This window comes from Rattus norvegicus, chromosome 18, assembly GCF_021556685.1.
Source record: "Rattus norvegicus strain SHRSP/BbbUtx chromosome 18, alternate assembly SHRSP_T2T, whole genome shotgun sequence".
Taxonomy (NCBI): domain Eukaryota; kingdom Metazoa; phylum Chordata; class Mammalia; order Rodentia; family Muridae; genus Rattus; species Rattus norvegicus.
This window is the reverse complement of record NC_141551.1, coordinates 69,501,172-69,527,267: the sequence shown is the minus strand read 5'-3', so window position 1 is coordinate 69,527,267 and position 26,096 is coordinate 69,501,172. Positions and strand designations below refer to the sequence as shown.

The window sequence follows — 26,096 nt, the reverse complement described above, 5'->3', positions numbered from 1 at the left end:
GGGAAGGAGGGAGAAAGAGAGAGAGAGAGAGAGAGAGAGAGAGAGAGAGAGAGAGAGAGAGAGAGATATCCACAAGTTGGACCTAGGTGCCCACAAGAGACATCTCTGTGGGTCGTCGCTCTGTCTAGCACTTTCTTGAGCAGCTGGTCTCTGCTTTGCTGGGGATGCTCAGGGGACAACGGTCCCCTCTTGTTTCCCACACCCTCACTGTGTACAACCCCAGCATATAGAGCCAAACTTCCATCCATATCAGAGAAGAAAGGACATGAGCATGAATAGATTGAGTTTTGGAGGGAGATGCTGACCTTGGAGAAGTCATACTCCACTGAAACAGCTTAGGCCTCTTCAGTCCTCAGACAGTAAGAACTGTGGACATCTGGAATCTATGTGACAACTGTCAATTCAGCAAGTGTTGGTCTAAAACTGTTTCCATCGCTTGGAGCTTGGGTCAGGCCAGCCAATTCTTGTGCCTCCAGGAATTAAAAATTACTTCAATTGTTTCCTCAGTGTGCTAATTTGGAGCGAGAGTCTATTATAGCCTGGAGCTGGGCCAAGGGCTAGGGAAACTGAGGTCACCGTTCATAGGTTATTTCTTCTCTGGTGAAATGAGCCGATTCAAACCAGATTAGATTTATATTCAAGGCAGGTTTATTGGGAAGCTGCTCTTGGGTGAGTTCACTGGCCCCAAGGATTGAGGCCAGGGGCGTGCGTCACCATGAGGAGAGGGAGGGAAGAAATAGAAAGGAAAGGGCATTTGGACAGAGAGGGAAGAAAGGAGGGAGAGAGGGAGAGAAGGAGAGAGGGAGAGACGGGGGGAGGAAGAGGAGGAGGAAGAGGAGGAGAAGGAGGGGAGTAGGAGGAGGAGCAAGAGGAGGAGAAGAAGGAGGGGGAGGAGGAGGAAGGGGAGGAGGAGGAGGAGAAGGAGGGGGAGGAGGAGGAGGAGGAGGAGGGGGAGGAGGAGGAGTGGCCAAATGTGTCTGGATTATATAGGAAGGAACCTCTGGGTTAAAGACAGCCTAGCCCCCCGGGGCTGGAAAATTTAGGGTTGGCCACAGGGTATGCCTGGTACGGACTGAAGGATATTGGGAAAACCTGGAGGCCAGGCTTGTTTTGATATATAAAATATGCACCTCAGTCTCTTGTCCTGGGTCAGAAACCAAACAACCACAGTCCGTAGAAGAGACTCTAGCTTCTGCAAAGCTGGCATTTCCTTGTAACCTCCATAGCAGAGAAAAGCGGGAAAATCCCAGACAAGAACCATCAATACAGAAGGCTGTGTCACTCCATGACGGCAATGGTGGCTCAGAGGTTTGGAGAAGCTGTGTGAGGTGAGTAAGAAAGTGGGCTGTGCCTTCCTGTGGCTATGTGCTGACTCCCTCCCTCACAAACTGTTTTCTGCCTCTTAGGGGCAAGCATAAGCTGGGTCCGGTTGGCTGGTGAGACTCAGAAGGGAAAAGAACACTGGGCTGTTGCATACAGGGATGTAGGGGACTGAATCCCTGGAACTGAGGGCTTAGGGTGAAAGAGAAGCCCCCACCACCTAGGACATTCTTGCTCACTGGCTATCAATGTCTTTTTCTGATAGGTGAAAGACCCCCGGAGAGGACCTTTCCCTCAGGAGGAGTCCCAAGCGCCCAATGACCGAGCCGAGTCCACTCGGATGCAATCAGCAAGAGGGTTTATTGGAAAACACAGGTACCTGCGGGCACACAGTCTCTTCGGAGGACTTGCGCGCCCAGCAGCTCCAGCATGGGGCTTTTATAGGGATTGGGGAAGCAGAAGTGGGCGTACAGAAGAAGATGCATAGTTACGGGGATTGGTGGATTCAAACGAGGCACATAGACATGTTCACATATGATTGGCTATTTCACATGATGAGGTAATAAGGTATAGCTACACACATTGGCAGGTTTGGGGCGTCCTGGATGTCGGGGGCTGGGGGCTTATCTCTTCCTGCCAGGTGGCCTGTGAGTCAGATCCGGTACTCCTGGTCTGTTCTGCATTCCTTTCCTTATCTTTATGGCTTGCCAGTCCTGCCTAGACAGTGTTTCCTGTGCTCCTTTATCTTTATGGCCTGCTAGTCCTGGCTGTAGGGCTTAGCCCTCGGTCTGTGGCCTTTTGGGGTTTATTCTTTTAATTTTGTATCTGTGGCCTTTTGGGGTTTATTCTTTTAATTTTGTATCTCCAAACCTAGAATTCGTATAATTCTCCTTTCATAGGTAAAGTTGGGCAAAGCCCCCAACAGCTGCTTCTGACTTGGGAGAGTTGAGATAAATTCTTTCTTCCCTTCCTCTCTCCCTCCCTCACTTCCTTGCTCCCTCTCGCCAGCTGTCCTCTCGTTCATTCAGTAACTGTTGATGGAGTGCTATACAGCAGGCACAGTGAGAGTGAAAGAGCGTAAACGGGGAGCCGAGTCTCTCACTCCAATCGTGGGATGGGGTGCCCCCAGGAATCACGAGTAGCCATCTTGATATAACAGCAGGAGGTAGCTTTTATTAATGAGATCCCGGGTATTAGCGGGATCCCGAGTCGACACGTATCCCACACAGGAGACAGAGGAATCGACCCCGAGCTTCCAAACTCGGGGGGGGGGGTTATATAGGGGCATTCGCGCGGTTACACATGATTGGTCAATTCAAATGGTGCACAGTTACTTTCGGCACGAAATTACATCAGCAAGGTGTACGTGCTCTCTAGCAGCTCGGCAGGCAGGTAGGGTGGCTCATCTCACTCAGGGGGGTGAAGGAAGGGGAGGGGTGGCTACAGATGATCAATGTCCTTGGGGCTGATAGCTGGTTTGGCAAGTCCTATCTCTGGCTCTCCCTCAGGCACGTCCAGCCCTGCACATCCGGACTCTGACAATGAGTAACCTTTTTAAAACTCTAGTTCTACAAGAGCACAGTCGGTGAAGGGATCAATAAGATCCTGCCTTCGAGAAACTTGCACCGCATTACAGTACACCCCAACTTTTTCCACCCCACAGTACCCCCCCTCCCCGAAGATGATGGAATGTGCATCACAGATCACAATGAATAGGAAGGCCACGCTGGCTACGAGGACTAGCCCAGAGCCTTTTCTTGATGCTGGTCCCCCACCGATCAGTCCCAAGGATAAAAGGATCAATAGCATAGAAAGCCATTTGCAGCCAAGGAAGTCAATTACAGGCAGGGTTCTGAGACGATTTCTACTTAAGAGTCCTGGAGAGTGAAATAGCCAGACACCAGAACCTGTAAGCACAAGACCTTAAAGGAACAAGAATGCTTTAAGCCATGACTGAAAACAAGCAAAAAAAACAAAAAACAAAAAACAAAAAACAAAAACAAAACAAAACAAAAAAAACAAAACAGAAAACAAAAAAACCAGGAAGCAAATTCCTATCATTCCTTCGACAAAGAGGCTTGACTCTGCACTCCCACACCTTGAATGAGACTTGCTATGGATTTAACCACAGCTGCAGCAGCCAGCTTTGAACATGCAGGGGCTGAGCCTGACTCTTACCCCTAACAATTTGCTTTTTTAACTCAGCTTGCTTCTCAGCACCGAGGCAAGGGGCTTCTGGGAAGCACTCAACACTCATCCATGCCCAGACCCAGAAATTCAAATGATTTGACACCCTGAAAGAGAACTCAGGTGAGAGAAAGAAGACAGGCTCTCCTCTCCCATGTTTTTGAGAAGGAAGATCTGAGGCACATTCCACAGGGCTCCTCAAAGATGCTGAGCTAGACAGGGCCTCAGATGTTCACAGCAGGGACCAGCTCAATTATTTTCCCAGTTTTATTGTTTGATTCTGTTGCCCGCGATTCTGTATGACAATAAGCCACCTGTCCACAGAATGTGTGCCAGCTCGGCTTTCTGGGGAGAATGCAGATGTTCTAACACATGCAGATTATTTTGCTAAGACAAACGCCAATCCACGGAAATCACCCCCATATTTTACACCACAGTAATGCTATGGGCTTGATTTGTTTCATAATCTAGTCTCAACTCAAATCATCCCCATATTTAAAGGGCCCACAAGAGCTGCTCCAACAAAGCTTGCAAATGGGAAGTCTTCAAACAACTGAAATGTTCTCTCCAGTAGTTCCAAAAGTCAGAAGTCTTAAGACCAAGTTGTTGAACCAGCCCTGCTCCCTCTGAGAACTTGAGTAGATTCTTCCCTAATTTCCCCGTCTTCTGGTGGTAGCTGGCAACTGTAAGCACTCCTAGGCCTGCCACTGTCATCGCAAGTCTCTGCCTTCTGCTTCACAGGGTTGCCCTTCCATGGATCTCCAGGTCGCCACCTTCATCTACATTGTGTCCAGGTGCACCCCCTTATAGAAGGACACTATTCACGGCAGATTACAGCCAACCCTGAGGATGTCGTCTTAACATGATTATCTGCAAATGCAGAGTGCCCGGAAAGAATGCTCACACTGGGGACAGTGCCTACATTGGGGAGGACGCTCACACTGGGGAGGGTGCTCGAAGTAGAAAAGGCATTTGCTCCCATTGAAATTATGAGTCACACTTGTCATGGGAAGTTGATTTTTTTCCCAGCACTCCTACTGAAAAATTAACTTATGATGATATCACTCGTCTAGCTCCATTTATCCCCACCTCTATAAAGGGGCTAAGCACATTTGTTCAATGTCAGGGACTTAGAATCAGTGGCATAATTCTCCTGGCAGGATAAGGCAGCTGGTAGGCTCAAATGGTTAACTCTCGTCACAATTTCACACAGTGGTCTCACTGGCTAGGTTCCTTGAATTGAATTTATGTATTACCTCATTCTAAAGTGGAATGATCTCACCTGACCCACAATCGGGTTGGTAGTCACTTCCTGGCTTTTGACTAAGTTTTTTGTTACGCTGCAAGCTTTATTAGTATGCTTGTGTACTTTGTGTATGTGTGTGTATGTGTGTGCTTGCATGTACATGTACACAGGCACACACACATGCACACATAAAGACCAGAGGACAAGATTAGGTGTCATTCCTCAGAAACTGTCTACCTTTTTGTCTTTTGTTTTTGAGTCAGAGTCTCTTACTAGATGTGAAGTCAGTGGGCAGCCAGTATGCTCCAGGGATCCACATGCCCCTGCCTCTGCCCCTGCCTCTGCCTCTGCCTCTGCCTCTGACCCTGCCCCTGCCCTTGCCCCTGCCCCTGCCCCTGCCCCTGCCCCTGCCTCTGCCTCTGCCTCTGCCCCTGCCTCTGCCTCTGCCCCTCTGCCCCTCTGCCTCTGCCTCTGCCTCTGCCCCTCTGCCCCTCTGCCTCTGTCCCTGCCTCTGCCTCTGCCTCTGCCCCTGACCCTGACCCTGACCCTGACTCTGCCTCTGCCTCTGCCTCTGCCTCTGCCTCTGCCTCTGCCTCTGCCTCTGCCCCTGATCCTGACCCTGACCCTGCCTCTGTCTCTGCCCCTCTGCCTCTGCCCCTCTGCCCCTCTGCCCCTCTGCCCCTCTGCCCCTCTGCCCCTCTGTCCCTGCCTCTGCCTCTGCCTCTGTCTCTGCCCCTGACCCTGCCCCTGCCTCTGCCCCTGACCCTGCCTCTGCCTCTGTCTCTGCCCCTCTGCCTCTCTGCCCCTCTGCCTCTCTGCCTCTCTGCCCCTCTGCCCCTCTGCCTCTGCCTCTGCCTCTGTCTCTGCCCCTGCCCCTGACCCTGCCTCTGTCCCTGACCCTGCCTCTGCCTCTGTCTCTGCCCCTGACCCTGACCCTGCCTCTGCCTCTGCCTCTGCCCCTGCCTCTGCCCCTGCCTCTGCCTCTGCCCCTCTGCCCCTCTGCCCCTCTGCCCCTCTGCCTCTGTCCCTGCCTCTGCCTCTGCCTCTGTCTCTGCCCCTGACCCTGACCCTGCCTCTGCCCCTGACCCTGCCTCTGTCTCTGCCCCTCTGCCCCTCTGCCCCTCTGCCCCTCTGCCCCTCTGCCCCTCTGCCCCTCTGCCCCTCTGCCCCTCTGCCCCTCTGCCCCTCTGCCTCTGTCCCTGCCTCTGCCTCTGCCTCTGCCTCTGTCTCTGCCCCTGACCCTGACCCTGCCTCTGTCCCTGACCCTGCCTCTGTCTCTGTCTCTGCCCCTGACCCTGACCCTGCCTCTGTCTCTGCCTCTCTGCCCCTCTGCCCCTCTGCCCCTGCCTCTGCCCCTGCCTCTGCCCCTGCCTCTGTCTCTGCCCCTCTGCCCCTCTGCCCCTCTGCCTCTGCCTCTGCCCCTCTGCCTCTGCCCCTCTGCCCCTCTGCCCCTCTGCCCCTCTGCCCCTCTGCCCCTCTGCCCCTCTGCCCCTCTGCCCCTCTGCCCCTCTGCCCCTCTGCCCCTCTGCCCCTCTGCCTCTGTCCCTGCCTCTGCCCCTGACCCTGACCCTGCCTCTGCCCCTGACCCTGCCTCTGCCTCTGTCTCTGCCTCTGCCCCTCTGCCCCTCTGCCCCTCTGCCCCTCTGCCCCTCTGCCCCTCTGCCCCTCTGCCCCTCTGCCCCTCTGCCCCTCTGCCTCTGTCCCTGCCTCTGCCTCTGCCTCTGTCTCTGCCTCTCTGCCCCTCTGCCCCTCTGCCCCTCTGCCCCTCTGCCCCTCTGCCCCTCTGCCCCTCTGCCCCTCTGCCCCTCTGCCCCTCTGCCTCTGTCCCTGCCTCTGCCTCTGCCTCTGTCTCTGCCCCTGACCCTGACCCTGCCTCTGTCCCTGACCCTGCCTCTGCCTCTGTCTCTGCCTCTCTGCCCCTCTGCCCCTCTGCCCCTCTGCCCCTCTGCCCCTCTGCCCCTCTGCCCCTCTGCCCCTCTGCCCCTCTGCCCCTCTGCCTCTGTACCTGCCTCTGCCTCTGTCTCTGCCTCTGTCTCTGCCTCTCTGCCCCACTGCCCCTCTGCCCCTCTGCCCCTCTGCCCCTCTGCCTCTGTCCCTGCCTCTGCCTCTGCCTCTGTCTCTGCCCCTGACCCTGACCCTGCCTCTGCCTCTGTCCCTGCCTCTGCCTCTGCCTCTGCCTCTGCCTCTGCCTCTGTCTCTGCCTCTCTGCCTCTGCCTCTGTCTCTGCCTCTCTGCCTCTGCCTCTGCCTCTGCCTCTGCCTCTGCCTCTGCCCCTGACCCTGCCTCTGCCTCTGTCTCTGCCCCTCTGCCTCTCTGCCCCTCTGCCTCTCTGCCTCTCTGCCCCTCTGCCTCTGCCTCTGCCTCTGCCCCTCTGCCCCTCTGCCCCTGCCTCTGTCTCCCCAGCACTGAGGTTATGAGCACATATCACCACATCTGGCTTTCTTAAGGTGGACATTCACTATTCACCGTCACTGTTGCCATGAGAAATTTACAGATGAGAAAGAAAACAGACCAAGAAGGCTGATTCTATTAGGAATGTGGAAGGAAAGGCAGGGACATAGCAGAGAGTCAGGGTGAATATGATTAAAGGTCATTATATGAATTCCATTAGTGGCTTTCACATCACTGTGACCAAAATACACTGAGGAAAATTTGGCTCATGGTTTCAGAGGATTTCAGTAGACCATGGCAGAGAAGGCTTGATGTGGGAGCAACATACGATGCCAGGCAAGTGTGGCAGCCTCTGTAACCCACCACTTGGATGGGTGGCAAGTCTAACAGAACTGGAATGCTTTGGCTTCGAATGAGAGACTTTGCCTTAAAGTAGTGAGTGACAAAAGAAGCCACTCCACATAGCTCTCTGGCTTCCTTGTGCATGAGCACACATGTGTTCACACACCCATGCAAAACACAACATATAGGCAAACACTGCACATAATATACAGAGAGGGGGAGAGGAGGAGGCACATCATATTATTTATAAAACATGAAACCTTATGAGATTTTTTTTTTAAAAGGAGGGGTAGAGGGGAAGAGCAGTTGTGGGTTGATGTCATTATGCAGGAAGGCAGGTACAGGATAGAACAAGGCCTGTCATTGGACGAGAAGGAAGGATGGGTGGGAGAAAAGTTTTAGAAGGAGGAGAAGGAGCCAGAGTGAAGGGGAAGCTGGGAAAACATAGCTGCAGATGTTAAGATTCTTCTCTGAGGGGGGCAGACACGCCTGGGAAACCAGAGGAGACTACTCTCTGCCCACATTTCTGACTCTAGAGGAAAACGCCTAGCGCCATCTGGGCTCCTGGAGAAGGAGAGGCAGGCCCTTCTGGTTGTTACCCTCATGGAAAGCTGATACTTAGCCCTGAAGAGCAACTTCATGCCGGAGACCAAAGGTAAGACCAACTTTTCTGCTCCAAGTGACCTGCCTGGTGGACTTAGGACACACACCCACAGGAACAGCTGAAAGCCAGTGGACAGGAAAGACTACACACCTGAAAGCAGAACACTCTGTCCCCATAACTGACTGAAAGAAAACAGGAAAACAGGTCTACAGCACTCATGACACACGGGCCTTAGGACGATCAACCACTGTCAGAAATAGCAGAACAAGGTAACACCAGAGACAACCTGATGACAAGAGGCAAGCACATGAACCCAAGCAACAGAAACCAAGACTACATGGCATCATCGGAGCCCAATTCTCCCACCAAAGCAAACACTGAATATTCAAACACACCAGAAAAGCAAGATCTAGATTTAAAATCACATTTGATCATGATGATAGAGGACTTTAAGAAAGACATAAAGAACTCCCTTAGAGAAATGCAGGAAAACACAAGTAAACAAGTAGAAGCCCTTAGAGAGGAAACACAAAAATCCCTGAAAGAATTACAGGAAAACACAATCAAACAGGTGAAGGAATTGAAAATGGAAATAGAAACAATAAAGAAAGCACAAAGGAAAACAACCCTGGATATAGAAAACCAAAGGAAGAGACAAGAAGCCTTAGATACAAGCATCACCAACATAATACAAGAGATAGAAGAGAGAATCTCAGGAGCAGAAGATTCCATAGAAATCATCGACACAATGGTCAAAGATAATGTAAAACGGAAAGGTCTACTGGCCTAAAACATAAGGAAATCCAGGACACAATGAGATCAAACCTAAGGATAATAGGTATAGAAGAGAGTGAAGACTCCCAACTCAAAGGACCAGTAAATATCTTCAATGAAATCATAGAAGAAAACTTCCCTAACCTAAAGAAAGAGATGCCCATAAACATACAAGAAGCCTACACAACTCCAAATAGATTGGACCAGAAAAGAAACTCCTCCTGTCACATAATAGTCAAAACACCAAACGCACAAAACAAAGAAAGAATATTAAAAGCAGTAAGGGAAGAAGGTCAAGTAACATATAAAGGCAGACCTATCAGAATTACACCAGACTTCTCGCCAGAGACTATGAAAGCAAGAAGATCCTGGACAGATGTCATACAGACACTAAGAGAACACAAATGCCAGCCCAGGTTACTGTATCCAGCAAAACTCAATTAACATGGATGGAGAAACCAAGATACTCCATGACAAAACCAAATTTATACAATATCTTTCTACAAATCCAGCCCTACAAAGGATAAATGGTAAAGCCCAACACAAGGAGGCAAGTTAAACCCTAGAAAAAGCAAGAAACTAATCGTTTGCAACAAAACAAAGACAAGCACATAAAACATAATCTCACATCCAAATATGAATATAACGGGAAGCAATAATCACTATTCCTTAATATCTCTCAACATCAATGGACTCAATTCCCCAATAAAAAGACACAGATTAACAAACTGGACACTTAATGAGGACCCTGCATTCTGCTGCCTACAGGAAACACACCTCAGTGACAAAGACAGACACTACCTCAGAATAAAAGGCTGGAAAACAACTTTCCAAGCAAATGTTCTGAAGAAGCAAGCTGGAGTAGACATTCTAATATCAAATAAAATCAATTTTCAACCAAAAGTAATCAAAAAAGATAAGGAAGGACACTTCATATTCATCAAAGGAAAAATCCACCAAGATGAACTCTCAATCCTAAATATCTATGCTCCAAATACAAGGGCACCTACATACTTAAAAGAAACCTTACTAAAGCTCAAAACACACATCGCACCTCACACAATAATAGTAGGAGATTTCAACACCCCACTCTCATCAATGGACAGATAATGGAAACAGAAATTAAACAGAGACATAGACAGAGAGAAGTCATGAACCAAATGGACTTAACAGATATTTATAGAACATTCTATCCTAAAACAAAAGGATATACCTTCTTCTCACCACCTCATGGTACTTTCTCCAAAATTGACCATATAATCAGTCATAAAACAGGCCTCAACAGATACAGAAAGATAGAAATAATCCCATGCATCCTATCAGACCACCACGGGCTAAAGCTGGTCTTCAATAACAATAAGGAAATAACGCCCACATATACATGGAAATTGAACAATGCTCTTCTCAGTGATAACCTGGTCAAGGAAGAAATGAAGAAAGAAATTAAAGACTTATTAGAATTTAATGAAAATGAAGGTACAGCATACCCAAACTTATGGGACACAATGAAAGTTGTGCTAAGAGGAAAACTCATAGCGCTGAGTGCCTGCAGAAAGAAACAGGAGAGAGAGTACATCAGCAGCTTGACAGCACACCTAAAGCTCTAGAACAAAAAGAAGTAGATACACCCAGGAGGAGTAGAAGGCAGGAAATAATCAAACTCAGAGCTGAAATCAACCAAGTAGAAACAAAAAGGACCATAGAAAGAATCAACAGAACCAAAAGTTGGTTCTTTGAGAAAATCAACAAGATAGATAAACCCTTAGCCAGACTAACCAGAGGTCACAGAGTGTGTATCCAAATTAACAAAATCAGAAATGAAAAGGGAGACATAACAACAGAATCAGAGGAAATTCAAGAAATCATCAGATCCTACTACAAAAGCCTATATTAAACAAAACTTGAAAATCTGGAGGAAATGGACAATTTCCTTGACAGAAAACAGGTACTGAAGTTAAATCAGGAACAAATAAATCATCTAAACAACCCCATAACTCCTAAAGAAATAGAAGCAGTCATTAAAAGTCTCCCAACCAAAAAGAGCCCAGGTCCAGATAGGTTCAGTGCAGGATTCTCTCAGACCTTCATAGAAGACCTCATACCAATACTGTCCAAACTATTCCACAAAATTGAAACAAATGCAGCACTACCGAATTCCTTCTATGAAGCCACAATTACTCTTTATACCTAAACCACACAAAGACCAAACAAAGAAAGAGAACTTCAGACCAATTTCGCTTATGAATACCGATATGCAAAGATACTCAATAAAATTCTTGCAAACCAAATCCAAGAGCACATCAAAACAATCATCCACCATGATCAAGTAGGCTTCATTCCAGGGATGCAGGGATGGTTTAATATACAGAAAACCATCAACATAATCCACTATATAAACAAACTGAAAGAACAAAAACCACATGATCATTTCATTAGATGCTGAAAAGCATTTGACAAAATTCAACACCCTTTCATGATAAAAGTCCTGGAAAGAAAGGAATTCAAGGCCCACACCTAAACATAGTAAAAGTCATATACTGTAAACCAGTCGCTAACATTAAACTAAATAGAGAGAAACTTGAAGCAATCCCACTAAAACCAGGAACTAGACAAGGCTGCCCACTCTCTCCCTACTTATTCAATATAGTTCTTGAAGTCCTAGCCAGAGCAATCAGACAACGAAAGGAGATCAAAGAGATACAGATTAGAAAGGAAGAAGTCAAAATATCACTATTTGCAGATGATATGATAGTATATTTAAGTGATCCCATAAGTTCCACCAGAGAACTACTAAAGCTGATAAACAACTTCAGCAAAGTGGCTGGGTATAAAATTAACTCAAATAAATCAGTAGCCTTCCTCTACACAAAAGAGAAACAAGCCGAGAAAGAAATTAGGGAAACGACACCCTTCATAATAGACCCAAATAATATAAAGTACCTCGGTGTGACTTTAACCAAGCAAGTAAAAGATCTGTACAATAAGAACTTCAAGACTCTGAAGAAAGAAATTGAAGAAGACCTCAGAAGATGGAAAGATCTCCCATGCTCATGGGTTGGCAAGATTAATATAGTAAAAATGGCCATTTTACCAAAAGCGATCTACAGATTCAATGCAATCCCCATCAAAATACCAATCCAATTCTTCAGAGAGTTAGACAGAACAATTTGCAAATTCATCTGGAATAACAAAAAACCCAGGATAGCTAAAACTATCCTCAACAATAAAAGGACTTCTGGGGGAATCACTATCCCTGAACTCAAGCAGTATTACAGAGCAATAGTGATAAAAACTGCATGGTATTGGTACAGAGACAGACAGATAGACCAATGGAATAGAATTGAAGACCCAGAAATGAACCCACACACCTATGGTCACTTGATTTTTGACAAAGGAGCCAAAACCATCCAATGAAAAAAAAGGTAGCATTTTCAGCAAATGGTACTGGTTCAGCTGGAGGGCAACATGTAGAAGAACGCAGATCAATCCATTCTTATCACCCTGTACAAAACTTAAGTCCAAGTGGATCAAGGACCTCCACATCAAACCAGATACACTCAAACTAATAGAAGAAAAAGGGGAAGAATCTCGAACACATGGGCACTGGAGAAAATTTCCTGAACAAAACACCAATGGCTTATGCTCTAAGATCAAGAATCGACAAATGGGATCTCATAAAACTACAAAGTTTCTGTAAGGCAAAGGACACTGTGGTTAGGACAAAACGGCAACCAACAGATTGGGAAAAGATCTTTACCAATCCTACAACTGATAGAGGGCTTATATCCAAAATATACAAAGAATTCACGAAGTTAGACTGCGGGGAGACAAATAACCCTATTTTAAAAAAATGGGCTCAGAGCTAAACAAAGAATTCACAGCTGAGGAATGCCGAATGGCTGAGAAACACCTAAAGAAATGTTCAACATCTTTAGTCATAAGGGAAATGCAAATCAAGACAACCCTGAGATTTCACCTCACACCAGTCAGAATGGCTAAGATCAAAAACTCCGGCGACAGCAGATGCTGGTGATGATGTCGAGAAAGAGGAACACTCCTCCATTGTTGGTGGGATTGCAGACTGGTACAACCATTCTGGAAATCAGTTTGGAGGTTCCTCAGAAAATTGGACATTGTACTACCTGAGGACCCAGCTATACCTCTCTTGGGCATACACCCAAAAGATGTTCCAACATTTAACAAAGACACATGCTCCACTATGTTCATAGCAGCCTTATTTATAATAGCCAGAAGCTGGAAAGAACCCAGATGCCCTTCAACAGAGGAATGGATATAGAAAATGTGGTACATCTACACAATGGAATATTACTCAGCTATCAAAAACAATGACTTTATGAAATTCACAGGCAAATGGATGGAACTGGAAAATATCATCCTGAGTGAAGTAACCCAATCACAGAAAAACACACATGGTATGCACTCATTGATAAGTAGATATTAGCCCAAATGCTTGAAGTACCCTAGATGCACAGAACACATGAAACTCAAGAAGGATGACCAAAATGCAGATGTTTCACTCCTTCTTTAAAAGGGGAACAAGAATACCCTTGGGAGGGGATAGAGAGGCAAAGTTTAGAACAGAGGCAGAAGGAACACCCATTCAGAGCCTGCCCCACATGTGGCCCATACATATACAGCCACCAAACTAGATAAGATGGATGAAGCAAAGAAGTGCAGGCTGACAGGAACTGGATGTAGATCTCTCCTGAGAGGCACAGCCAGAATATGGCAAATACATAGGTGAATGCCAGCAGCAAGCCACTGAACTGAGAATGGGACCCCCGTTGAAGGAATCAGAGAAAGGACGGAAAGAGCTGAAGAGGCTTGAGACCCCATGTCCTCTGCCACAAGGCAATAAATATTATTTATAAAAAAGTTAACTTGAAATGGATCAAAGGCCAAAATATGAGAAGTAAAATGGTTAAAGTCTTAAAAGAAAAAGCCAAAGACCAGCGTTTTTGCAACCTTAATTTTAGCAATGATCTCTCGGCTATTACAGCAAAAACACAAGTAATAAAATGGAAAAAATATATAAATTGAATTATGTCAGCATTTAAAACTTTTGCATGTTCAAAAGGCATTGTCATAAAAATGAAAAAGGTAGCCCAGAGGATGGGAGAGAATATATGCAGTTCATATGTGTGATAGAGGTCTAGTGTTAGAATACATAATAACTCTTCTAATTTATTACAAAAACAAATTGGGGCTAGAGAGACAGCTCAATGGTTAAGAGCATTGACTGCTCTTCCAGGGGTCCTGAGTTCAAATCCCAGCAACCACATGGTGGCTCACAACCATCTGTAATGAGATCTGATGCCCTCTTCTGGTGTGTCTGAAGACAGTGGCAGTGTGCTCACATACATAAAATAAATCTTGAAAAAAAAGTTGATGTCTTAAACTTAAGACTATAAAAGAATTTAAACAAATACATCTCTAAAGAAGATACATAGATGACCAAATAACCAAGAAACATCAAAAGATCTCAAAATCATTAAAATCAGGGAAATGCTAATCAAAATCACATCTTCACTATACTAGAGTTAATATAACAGGTTTTTAAAAATATAGATTCTGGGCAGATGACTCAGTCAGTAAAGAGCTCGACACACACACTTACAGACTCACAAATAGACTCAGAGACTCTCTCTCTCACACACACACACACTCAGAGACTCACACACACACTCAGAGACTCACACACACACACACACACTCGGAGACTCACACACACAGACTCACACACACACACACACACACACATACTCACATACTTACACTCACACACCAAACCCACACTCACATAGTGTAGAGAAAATCTCTTGTGTCCTGTATAGATGCAACACCTGTCAATTAAAACCGATTGTCCAGTAGCTGAGGCAGGAAATAGAAGATGGGACATCCCACGGGGAGAGAGATTTCTGGGATAGAACCAGGCACCAGGCACAGGATTGAGGCCCCAGGAAGAGGAAGGAGAATGTGCGTGGAACCTGAGCAGAGGTAACCTGCCACATGAGAGAATTTAGATTAGAATAAATGGGATATTCAGTTATGATCTTATCGGGGAACAGTCAAAGCTTGTGGCCTAGGTATTTGTAAATATATTTGTGTTACAGAGTTGTTATTTCTGGGAACTTAGAGCCAGGCAAAGGGGGAGGGGGGGCTTGCATTTAACACACACACGCGCGCGCGCGCGTACACACACACACACACACACACACACACACACACACACACACACACACACACACACACAGGGCATGGAGTGTGAAGTGGCAATGGGGAATTAGCCGGACCAAGAAAACAGGGGTGATGTTTCCCTTGGAGGCAGCTAGGAGAGAGTGCGGAGAGAGAAGGGCGCCTCCACAGTCAGAAAGTGAACGTACAGCCAGCGCCTCAGGAAGGCAGGTTGCTGCTCTCCTGTAAGGAGCACCTTGAGTTACAAGTTAACAAGGTTCCAACAAACACCTCTTTAAAGGCCAGATGCTTCCTGCTTTTGCGGGGAAATCTCCGTCCTCCCCGCCAGCCCCTACCCCCACCCACACACACGTACACACACTGACCCTGGCCCCCTGCCCTGCAGAACAAAGTCTTTCTTGTGAGAATTCCAAGGGTAGCCTGGAAATCCTAAACCTTTTTGGGGTTGGAAGAGTGGCTCTCCACAGGCAGACGGCTGGCAGGAGCGCTGCTGCCCTCCCCTGGTCAATCAGTGAACGGCTGTCATTTTATCCCTCTGACCTAGGCCATAGGCCATCTACTTGCTGGTCTGTGACCAAGGCAGCCGCCCTGGCTGTGTATGCTGGGCAGGTCTGAGGCTTTCAGAGGCTAAGGTGCGCCTTCTATGAGGGTAGAGGCTCTTTGCTCTCGCTTGTTTTCCTTTCACACACCAGCACCTCGCACCTTCCATTCCCCAGATGCAGTCGATTCCTAGGCCTGTTTGACCCTGCAGACCCTTTCTTCCCACAGCTTGAAAATCAAGTTTACTGCTCATTGTCAACAATGAGCCATTGCTAGCCTCTTCCGTGCTGTTTCCCATCCACTTATATAAGTGCGATCATACATTGATGGTCTTTCCGTATGTTTTACTTTTCCTAACATCACGCCTTCATCGATAACGTTTTATAAAATATTTTTAAAGAATCTAAGGAGCTTTTTGGTCAGAAACCAAAATTCACCCAGAATGTTCAGAAATACACCCTTTTCTCTACCCCCTCTGAGTGTTTCTAAGAAACCGAGCCAGCCTGGCGCTGCCAGGAGGCCCATGGGAAGCCCTCTCCGTGACAGGGTTCTGGCTAGTGGCACTGTGTCCCACACCCAGCTGTGGTGGGTGGCCCAGTAAAGTTGTGATTTCGGGAGACGTTCCTGGTTTTCAGTAGAGAACTCCATTTTCACACTTACCTATGATCATCTGGACTCTAGAATGGTCCCGTTTACAAACAGGATTATGGGAATGGGCTTTTTTTTCTTGGAATCTCGCACTGGTGAGTGGGGAGAACCGCGGTGGGAGGGGGGACGGCGGGATCCTGCTGGTCGTATTTCTGACTGCGCATGCCTAGGGCTCCATACAGCAGCTGAGGGCTGAGGGGCTGTGGACGAATGTTATCCTACAGCACTGATTTGAGCACTCGCGGAAATCCCTGCACCTCAGTCATCCAGCGGTACCTGCTGCGCCGGAGTCTGAAGGAAGGAAGAATGTGGGTTCTTCCTCACTTCACTAATGGCTTCCGTGCAGGCCTCCTCAGCCCTCTTCCCTCCAGGGGCTATTCTATCCCTCCATGCTTTCTGGTTGCAGCTTCCCACTCCTGAGGACTGTCCCATTCAGTGCTGAAAGTCCCATGACTTGGGAAAACTTCTCTTTTCTCGTTCTGTTTGGTTCTGGCTCGAAGGACACATGTGCTTGTGTTTGCTGGTGTGCCGCTATGTTTACCTCTGCGTGCAGACGCAGATGCCGGGCGGAGATCAACGTCAGATAACGTTAATCATTCCTCACTTTACCTCTACAAGGTTCTCACTGAACCTAGAGCTAGCCGGTTCAGCTAGACTAGCTGGTCAGTGAGCCCTCAGGATCTGCCTGTCTCTGCGCTAACCCCCAGGACTGTTACAGATTCACTGAATCATATATATCCTCGACCTGTTTGATTTTGTTCTGCTCTGTCCCACCATGTAGCCCAGGGTTGCCTGGAATTCGCAGTCTTTTTATTTTATTTTATTTTATTTTATTTTGCCTCCCAGGGGCTGCTGGGATTGTAGGTGTGTACCACCACACGTAGACAACCCCCTCCCTCTCCCCTCTTCCTTCCTGACTCCCTCATTTCCTTCTTGGTTGATTTATTAGACCAGACATTCAAATGCACCATGTACTTTATGCACCGATTGCATACCCCCATCCTGAAGGTTCACCCAAGGCCTTCACACTTTTTTTTTTCATCTTTATTAACTTGGGTATTTCTTATTTACATTTCAATTGTTATTCCCTTTCCCGGTTTCCAGGCCATCATCCCCCTAACCCCTCCCCCTCCCCTTCTCTATGGGTGTTCCCCTCCCCATCCTCCCCCCATTACCGCCCTCCCCCCAACAATCACGTTCACTGGGGGTTCAGTCTTGGCAGGACCAAGGGCTTCCCCTTCCACTGGTGCTCTTACTAGGCTATTCATTGCTACCTATGAGGTTGGAGCCCAGGGTCAGTCCATGTATAGTCTTTGGGTAGTGGCTTAGTCCCTGGACGCTCTAGTTGATTGACATTGTTGTGCCTTCACACTTGTTAAGCATGTACTCTACCACTGAGCTACACTCCCCACCCAAGACATATTCATTTAGGCTGGCCATATGTGAAGACCTGAATAGTCACCGGTTTCTGGTAGCTATCAAATGAGACTGCATACACCGGGAGCCCGGGTTGCAACACAAGTACCCCATATAGTCACTGCTCACGTATAATGATCCAATAAGTCTGTCTCTTTGGAGGCCAGAGAGTATAGGAGCCATGTCAGATAGGATAGAAAGTTGTTGGATAGGAGAGAGATGCAACATGGCTGAAGTCATGCTGACAAAGCCAGGTTCTGTCAGCCCTGGCTGTGGCCAGGGGTTCCCAGCACGAGGAGCTGGTTTGCCTGGTCCACTGTTTAAAGCATCAGAGGGGCCGCAGAGCATGCCTGCTAGATCGAGGCCCTCTCCTGCACCACCAGAAGTTTCCAAAGAATAAAAGCAGACGATAAGTCACAGGGTACAGAGAAGCCAGTCTCTCACTTACATATGTCCTATCGAGCAGAAGCTGCCTCTGGCTGGTACAGCTGTTCTTCCAAACTGCATTCTGCAGCAGCCGAAGAAAGATGCTGGCTTGCACCATTGTGGCTATGTAAGCAGAGTCTTTCCGTGTGTGTTCCCAAACAGGTATCCTTTAAGGAGAGCAACGGTTCTTAACCCAGAGAACCTTCTCAAATGGAAAGAAAGAATGCCAATGGCTTGATTTGTCTCTGAGTCCCCAAAGTCTCAAGATGTAGTTATGGATCACAGAAGGCCAGATCCATAGAGCCTAAAAGTTGGTCATTGAACAAACGAAAGGAAAGAAGGAAGAAAGAAAAAAAGAAAGAAAAGAAAAGGAGGATTTGGCTGCTCCTGGGTATGGGCTGAGGAGAAGGTTTGCTGTAGATATAAGGGTGAGCATAGCCTGAAGTATCTGGAAGGGTCCAGACTGAACCAGGCCATGAGGGAAAGAAGGTGAGAGATAGGAAGGGAGAGGAACCAGGAGACCAAGAGACCAGTGTAGAACAGCTGGGTTGTACAGGGAAGGAAGAGAGCTGGGTCCTAGCCCAGCTCCGGGGCTGGAGAGTTTAGAATAAGGGGCAGGGTATGCCAACCAGGATGTCTCCATAACAGGCCTGGGACATGCTGAGAGTGAGGCTGGCAGACAGCGTCCACTTGGTTAAGTTAATAAGCACCTGGGTCTAGGGACTAACAGTTATCAAGTCACAAGCACCTCACAAAGTAGAAGAGAGGAGGGAAAAGAGAGAAGACTAAAAAAGATCCCTGACTAGATGACACACAGAGAGAGCGTGTGTGCATATCCATGTCACTCTCGCTCCTCCCACGTGTGTGTGTGTGTGTGTGTGAGAGAGAGAGAGAGAGACAGAGACAGAGACAGAGACAGAGACAGAGAGGCAGAGAGGCAGAGAGGCAGAGAGGCAGAGAGGCAGAGACAGAGAGAGAGCACATATGTACAGATGTATAGGGTGTGTAGGCAGCCTAAGATTGTGTGTGACTATGAAGACAAGAAACACATACTGGGCATCTTCCTCCACCACTCTTCCCCTCAGTTTTTGAGGCAGAGTTTCTACCTGAACGGGGAGCTCACTGATTCCGCCTGGCCAGCTGCCCAGCAACCTCTCCTTGCCCACCAGCACTGGACGGCAGGTGTGCACCACCAACTTTTTACATGGGCACTAGGAATCCAAGGCTATGCTGTCATGGCAAGAACCTCACTGCACCACCCTGTTGGCAGGAATTCCAGTGTAGACAACCCGTCCCTTCCAGTTGTTGGTACAGGGCCTCACACTTCTCTTGCTCTCTGCCCATTCCTACCAGCAGAACCACTGGAGGGGAAAGGAGGACAAACCAAAGAGGACACAGGGCATATCCATTGGTTAATTGCTTATTTTATTTTACTGTGGTGTGGGGGATTGAACCCTGGACCTAGCATATACTAGGCAAACACGGAGCAAGATCCCTGGGATGCTGGTTGGTTATTTCAAATGGTTGTTTTGTGCCTGCCCATGGCGAGTGTAGAGTGTTACTGGCTAAAAGATTGGGGGCTAGAGAGATGGCTCAGTGGTTAAGAGCACTGACTGCTCTTCCAGAGGTCCTGAGTTCAGTTCCCAGCAAACACATGGTGGCTCACAGCCATCTGTAATGGAATCCAATGCCCTCTTCTGGTGTGTCTGAAGATAGCAACAGTGTACTCAGAGACATACAATAAAAAAAAATAGCATGAACTCCTAGAGCTTTACAGATGGAAGGATCTAGCTCCACATGCAGACATGGTGCATGTAGCCAGACACTGGCCATAGCATGGGCCACGCCTCTGGGAACACTCAGAAATGCAAGACACAAGGAGGAGGAGACTCCTTAGAAATGGTGACCCAGGAGGGTCCTTCCAGCTTTCTGTCCATTGTCGTGCGAGAAGTGAATCACCCGGCCTGTTGGGAGCAGTCTGCCATCGATGCTGGGACATCCAGATGTTACAAGCTTTGGTTTCTCAGACAGAACAAACAGCTTTGATGAACAAGTCCAAATCATATTTAATAATAATAATAATAATAATAATAGTAGTAATAATAACAACAACAATCTCCAAGGGGCTGGTACAATCGCTACTTTTCTTAGATTAATCAGCGTCATTGGCTCCAGGAGTAAACACAAAGGTCTTTCGAGATTTTGCAGGCTTTCCTGGGCATATCCCAGCCTTGCCTTGATAATAGTGTCTTCCCTGCATGTTTACTCCAAGATCACAGGAGGAAGCAACGCTCAAAGACAATCGTTTAACTAAACAAGTGACATGTGTATAATACAAGATGTCATGTTTGTTCCCCGCAAGATGTGAGATCTCTATTTCGGAAATTGGGTTCATTCACTTAAGTCGTCAATGAACTCTCTGGCTTTTGATTAATGTAATCCACCGCTGAACTGCCCATTGCATAGGTTTTCATTCCCCTCAGAAAAACCCAAGCCCCCTGGGTATGTTCCTCTCAGGTTTATGAGGAACAGTAAATAAAATTTCTCCCTGACATACTTTAATCCAAGCATATTAAAATTTTCGTTTTCCCCTAATGGTGACATGCACGCATATTTTTGTCTTAAACTTGACCTTGGTGTTAGAACTGTCTCAGGGAAGAATGGCAGGCTTTGCACAATTTCCAAACATTATTCTGCCTATCATTCTGACAGACCCGAGCGCAACTAAACTATACAAAGTTGATAGTTACTTGCAATAAAATAGTCTGTCATTCCTAAAGCTTACTGGTGTGTACTTGTAAGGTTGTGTGTGTGTGTGTGTGTGTGTGTGTGTGTGTGTTTGTGTGTGTGTATGTGTGCGTGTGTTTGTGCACGCGCATGCGCATTAGGGGTGGGGAGTGAGACAGGTTTTCACTATGTAGCTCTGGCTGTCCTAGAACCAGGCCTGTTTCTGCTTCCCGTTGCTGGAATTAAATGTATATGCCTCCAAGCCCAGCTTTTTTCTTTCTATTAAATGTGTTGCTTTTGAATTGGGGCCTACACTAAGGCTGTGTTTCATGTTTTCCTTTCGGGTTCTTGGAGAAATAGACTCCGGTAACGAGTGGCTACCGAGGAAGGACACAGTTCACCCAGACTTCCTCATCTGAGTATCAGTCTGCTGTGGGGGGCTTTCACCTCGTGCTTCGAAGGAAAAAGCTAAGGTGCTGGAAAGGGAACCAGACAGCTAACCAGACTGCCCAGTCAGTGTGCCTGCTGCCCAAGCAGGAGGACGTGAGTTCAGTTCCCTGGTGCCCACATAAAAGGCTGGCTGTAGTATGTGTCTAAAACCCAGGACAAGGGATGCAGCAGGATACATTGGCTTTGAGCCTAGGTGAACCAGTGAGCCCCAGGTTCACTGAGAGGCCCTCAGAGTACAAGGTAGCTCTTCACAGAGGAAGACACCTAGAGTTGACTGACATCTGGTCTCACAAGTCAAGGGGGAGGGGGAAGGAGAGGGGGAGGGGAGGGGGGAGAGGAAGACTATGAATCGGCTAATGATTAAGTGAGAACATAGGCCTTTGGCCATCAAAGTTAGCACCCTTGAGCATGAACGACACCCTTTTGAGAACCAAGCTTCTCCCCTTCTCCAGCAGGTGGCTCTGTCTGCTGCCACCCCTGACAGTCATGTTGGAAAGCTTAGGATCTCCGCCCAGCCCATTTTTGCTGTGCCCAAGGCATGTGCCTCTAGGAGTGTACATATCGGAAATGACATTCCAATTCTCAGATCTGCATTTCGGGAGACATCGAACCATTATCTGGTTAACATTTACAAACTGCTCTAGGAAACTCATTAGCTTGAGAGAAATACGTCTGCAGCAGCCACCCTGCAACAGAAGGCAGGGTGTTAATTATTGACAAGAGATTGCCAATAGACACAATACAGAATTGTTCATAGAGTTTTGGGAATACTGGGTTTAAGAGAATAGAACCCCAGAGCGTGGAAAGCCATCGCATGTCTTGGAAGTGTTTGCAGACGACTTTCAACAAAGGCTCCATGAGAATAGACAACTTGTTAGTCTCAGTCAGTCATGACTATGATGTTTGTTAAAACCTCAGGTGAGGATAGGCCCCTGCCACAGAAGCATAAGGACTTGTGTTCAGTCCTCAGAACACAAGCAAAAGGTCTGGCACAGAGGTGCATGATTGTAAACCCATGCTCAGTAAAGACAGATCCCAGGGGCTGACTTGACAGCCAGCCTGGCCTTCTCAGCTCGATCTCCAGGTCAGTGAGAGAATCCATCTCAGTAAACAAGGTGGATGGCTTCTAAGGTGCCACAGAACATCCTCTGACCTCCTCTACCCACACACACATACGTACAACCACATACATGTGAACATACGCACCCTAACGCACACATATACATTGTGAAAATGACCAGAGAGCATGTGCAAGGTGCCAACATTTTCCATTCAACAAATTAAACTCGTCTTCAAAAGGTGCTCTTGGCAGCCATTTCCACACCACATTCTTGGCGAGCTGATGAGAGCAAGGTGCAGGGCCATTCCAGGGCTGATGGCAGCAGAAAGCATAACAAGATGGTCCTTCACCCTTACCAGGGAAGATGGCAAGCACTTGGTGTTGCTTAATGAATTCTTGGAAGTCCACCTGTTCCAGGAGTCAGGTCATCATTGGCTGTGCTTAACAGAAAAGCAAATTTGAGATGTGTCTCACTGACTTCACCACAGTCATGTGGGCAAGTGGCAGAACCAGTCTCCCACCCCCACCAGATCCGCTCTGTCCCTGAAAAAAATGATGGATGGAAACAGGAGCTTGACAGAAACAGTCCACACTGGGGATTTAGAGAAAGCAAAGAGAGATCATAGGTCGGCATGGACAGCAGAGAATATTAAATGTTTGCCTTGGGGATGTGTGCTTAACTTGCAAATACTAACAACCTTTACATTTCAGACTATCTCTCCACAGAGAATTGAGATGTGTTGGCTTTATCTAGAGCCCACTCACTGGAAGCTCTTCGTGGTTCCTCTGACAGGGTCTCCTGTGAACAAGACCTGCCTCAAAGGAACTATGCACCCGAGGATGACCTTGAACTCCTGACCCTCCTGCCTCTCTTCCCCAAGTAGTGAGGATAAAGGCTTGTGCTGCCATACCAGGCTTAGAACCCAAGATTTTTTCTAAGAACATTTAACACTCAAATGCAGGAAGAAAAGATTCAACAGTGACCAAACTGAAGTGCTCCAGATCCACTAACAAAGCGGCATGCATCATCAGCGAGTGCGTCATTTACAGGTTCTCGTCACAAACCGGTTAAAACAAACTGTCACGAGAGGGACTAGGCAGCCACTGAGGGTGAGCAGGACCCTCCCAGGCATCTACAGCATCACTTCCACAGACAGACATCTTCTTTTCACTGTGGACCAACATCTTTGCATTAATTTTATGACTTGTGAGCGTGGTGATGCACACTCAGTACAGAGAACTCGGGAACCTAAAGAAAACAGAAAGCACAAATATGTCTTCTATATCACTAACTCCAAGTTCTCCCTCACAGCCCATGCTGTCTTCCGACGCACACTTTACTGTTTTAATAAAGTGTAAGAGACAATGGGGAGACATCTCCCTGTTTAATGACTCTTGCCTGGAGTCCCAGGCTTCTCCTCATACAAACTGTCAGAGCTGGATACATCTGCCAGCTCCTCGGTTCTTTCTCTCATCCTCCTTAAGAATGGCTCGTCTTGGGACTCGTCACAGCCTCGGAGACCAGAAAGAGGACTTCAGATCCAGTTTGGCACTTGACCCCGCTCGTCATGGAGAAGATCAAGCTGATCCAGCAGGCCAAGCTGGCTGACATGGCCACCTGCATGAACATCGTGATGGAGCCGGGCGCCGAGCTGTCCAATGAGGAACGCACCTGCTGTCGGTGGCTTACAAGATCGTAAGGACATGGTTGGGGGCCGCAGGTCTGCCTGGAGGGTCATTTCAAGCATTGAGCAAGACCAACACCTCCAACAAGAAATGTCTCCTGTGTCACATATTCTGGAGGTTACATCTGTCTGTGACAACAGGAGTTTTCTTATGCATTCTTCATTTGCTGCTGTGTAAGTTGACAACTTCCTTCCTAATAGAAATGCACTAACACCTCTTGCCTTCATAGCTCTGGTATTCACTTTACCTTGTGATAGAAGTAGTCTGTTGTTGCAGAATACAAGCATTGCTTTGGGCAAATTAAAATGCATGTCCTTTCTTAATCCACTAGAAAGGAGAAACAAAGTACACAAGTCCAAGTCTAAACTTTAGACTTTTCCATGCAGATTTGTGCACATGTGAGGGAGTATCTGGTGTGTCTAGTGATTGTTCTTTAGAGAGTTGGACCATTACATTGTGTGTTTGCTAATCATTGACTGTAGTCCCAAAAAAGCCTCATGAAGATGTTATGCCTTATGTAACAGCAGAGTAACATAAAATAAAACTACATTTTATAAAGAAGAAGAAGAAAATGAAGAAAATGAAGAAGGAGGAGGAGAAGAGGAAGAAGAAGAAGGAAGAGGAGGAGGAGGAGGAGGAGGAGGAGGAGGAGAAGAAGAAGAAGAAGAAGAAGAAGAAGAAGAAGAAGAAGAAGAAGAAGAAGAAGAAGAAGAAGAAGAAGAAGAAGAAGAAGAAGAAGAAGAAGAAAATGAAGAAGGAGGAGGAGGGCCCATCTGTCTCAGTGGTTAAGAGCACTGACTGCTCTTCCAGAGGTCCTGAGTTCAAATCCCTACAACCACATGGTGGCTCACAACCATCTGTAATAAGATCTGATGCCCTCTTCTGGTGTGTCTAAAGACAGCTACAGTGTACATAAATAAATAAATAAATAAATAAATAAATAAATAAATAAATAAATAAGTAAAATTATTTTAAATATTTAAAAGAATAGCTCATCTCACATACTTCCTCTCTTTCCAGCCTGAAAGCAGGAACCAGGCTTTCCTTGCAGCTATATGTAACACTTAGTGTGGCAGGAACTTGAAACTCTATTTCCTTTATTTATTCAATTGCTGTGTCTAATATTAAGACAGAAGAAAGGTCAAAGCCTTTGGGTTGGCGCTCAAGTTAATAGTCTTCGTGTTAGTCATGTGTCTCACTGCTGGGACAAAATGCTTGAGAGAAACAACTGAATGGAGGAAACGTTTCAGAAGGTTCTGTCTGAGATGGGGTGGGCCCACTTGGTGCCCAAGTGAAGCCCACATCACATTGTCAGTATGAGTGTATAGCTGAGGAGACAAAGAGATAAACGTGCATACCTGATTGGCTTCCTCCTTTGCCCCACTTTGTTCTGTCAGGGATCTCAGTCCATGGGACAGGGCCCCTGACCCCTCTGGAAATGCTCCACAGTCACAGTGGCATATTTTCTAAGCCGTCCCTAATCCAGTCCGTTTGACTAACCATCACAGGTATCTTGTGAGCAAGGGAATGTTCTAGATACAGGAGAGTAAAGATAATCTGGAGTAGCCTCATAAGAAAGGGAATGTGGGCCCGCTTTTGTCAAAACGTCCCTTAGAGAAGAACCATGGTCCAGATGATGTTTCCCTCTCTGACCAGCATTTATTTTCTGAGCACCTCTGACACTGAGGGTTCCAGAACAAACAAAAGAGCAAAATGAATGACGGGGAGACTTTCTTGGCACTATTGCTCTGTGACAAACTATCCCCAAAGTGAAAGACTGGACCTGTCAGCCATTCCATTCCTCCTACATTCCACAACATGCATGAGCCCTGTGGAGACAGCTCCTTGTCTCCCTGCGGTGTCAGTCAAGAGAGCTAGGAGAACTGGGGTCCGTGTGGACCATTCAGCTAGGGTCCTGCTCTGGACCTCAGACACTGCTGTGGGCTGGGTTCCTTCTCTCCTCCAAGGTGATCTCAGTCTTTCAGCTTTGTGTGTGGTGATTAGATTTATGCAGAGGCTGGCCTCCTGCCAGAGTGGAAAAGGAAGGTGTCAGGGACTGCAGA

General features: G+C 47.2%; 1 long non-coding RNA gene across 3 annotated transcripts in view; it reads left to right on the top strand.

The window, feature by feature from the left end:
• The first annotated feature begins 752 nt into the window (after nt 1-752).
• LOC134483051 (uncharacterized) overlaps nt 753-26,096 on the top strand; it is a 60,482-nt gene continuing 35,138 nt past the window's right edge. Inside the window, exons 1-3 of one of the 3 annotated variants that reach the window (XR_015642641.1) lie at nt 753-1,328; nt 1,586-1,695; nt 23,074-24,509. This is a non-coding gene — a long non-coding RNA (uncharacterized LOC134483051). Of the gene's footprint in view, nt 1,329-1,585; nt 1,696-23,073; nt 24,510-26,096 lie in introns of those variants that run through there. The other 2 variants (XR_015642640.1, XR_015642642.1) reach the window with 2 other exon arrangements.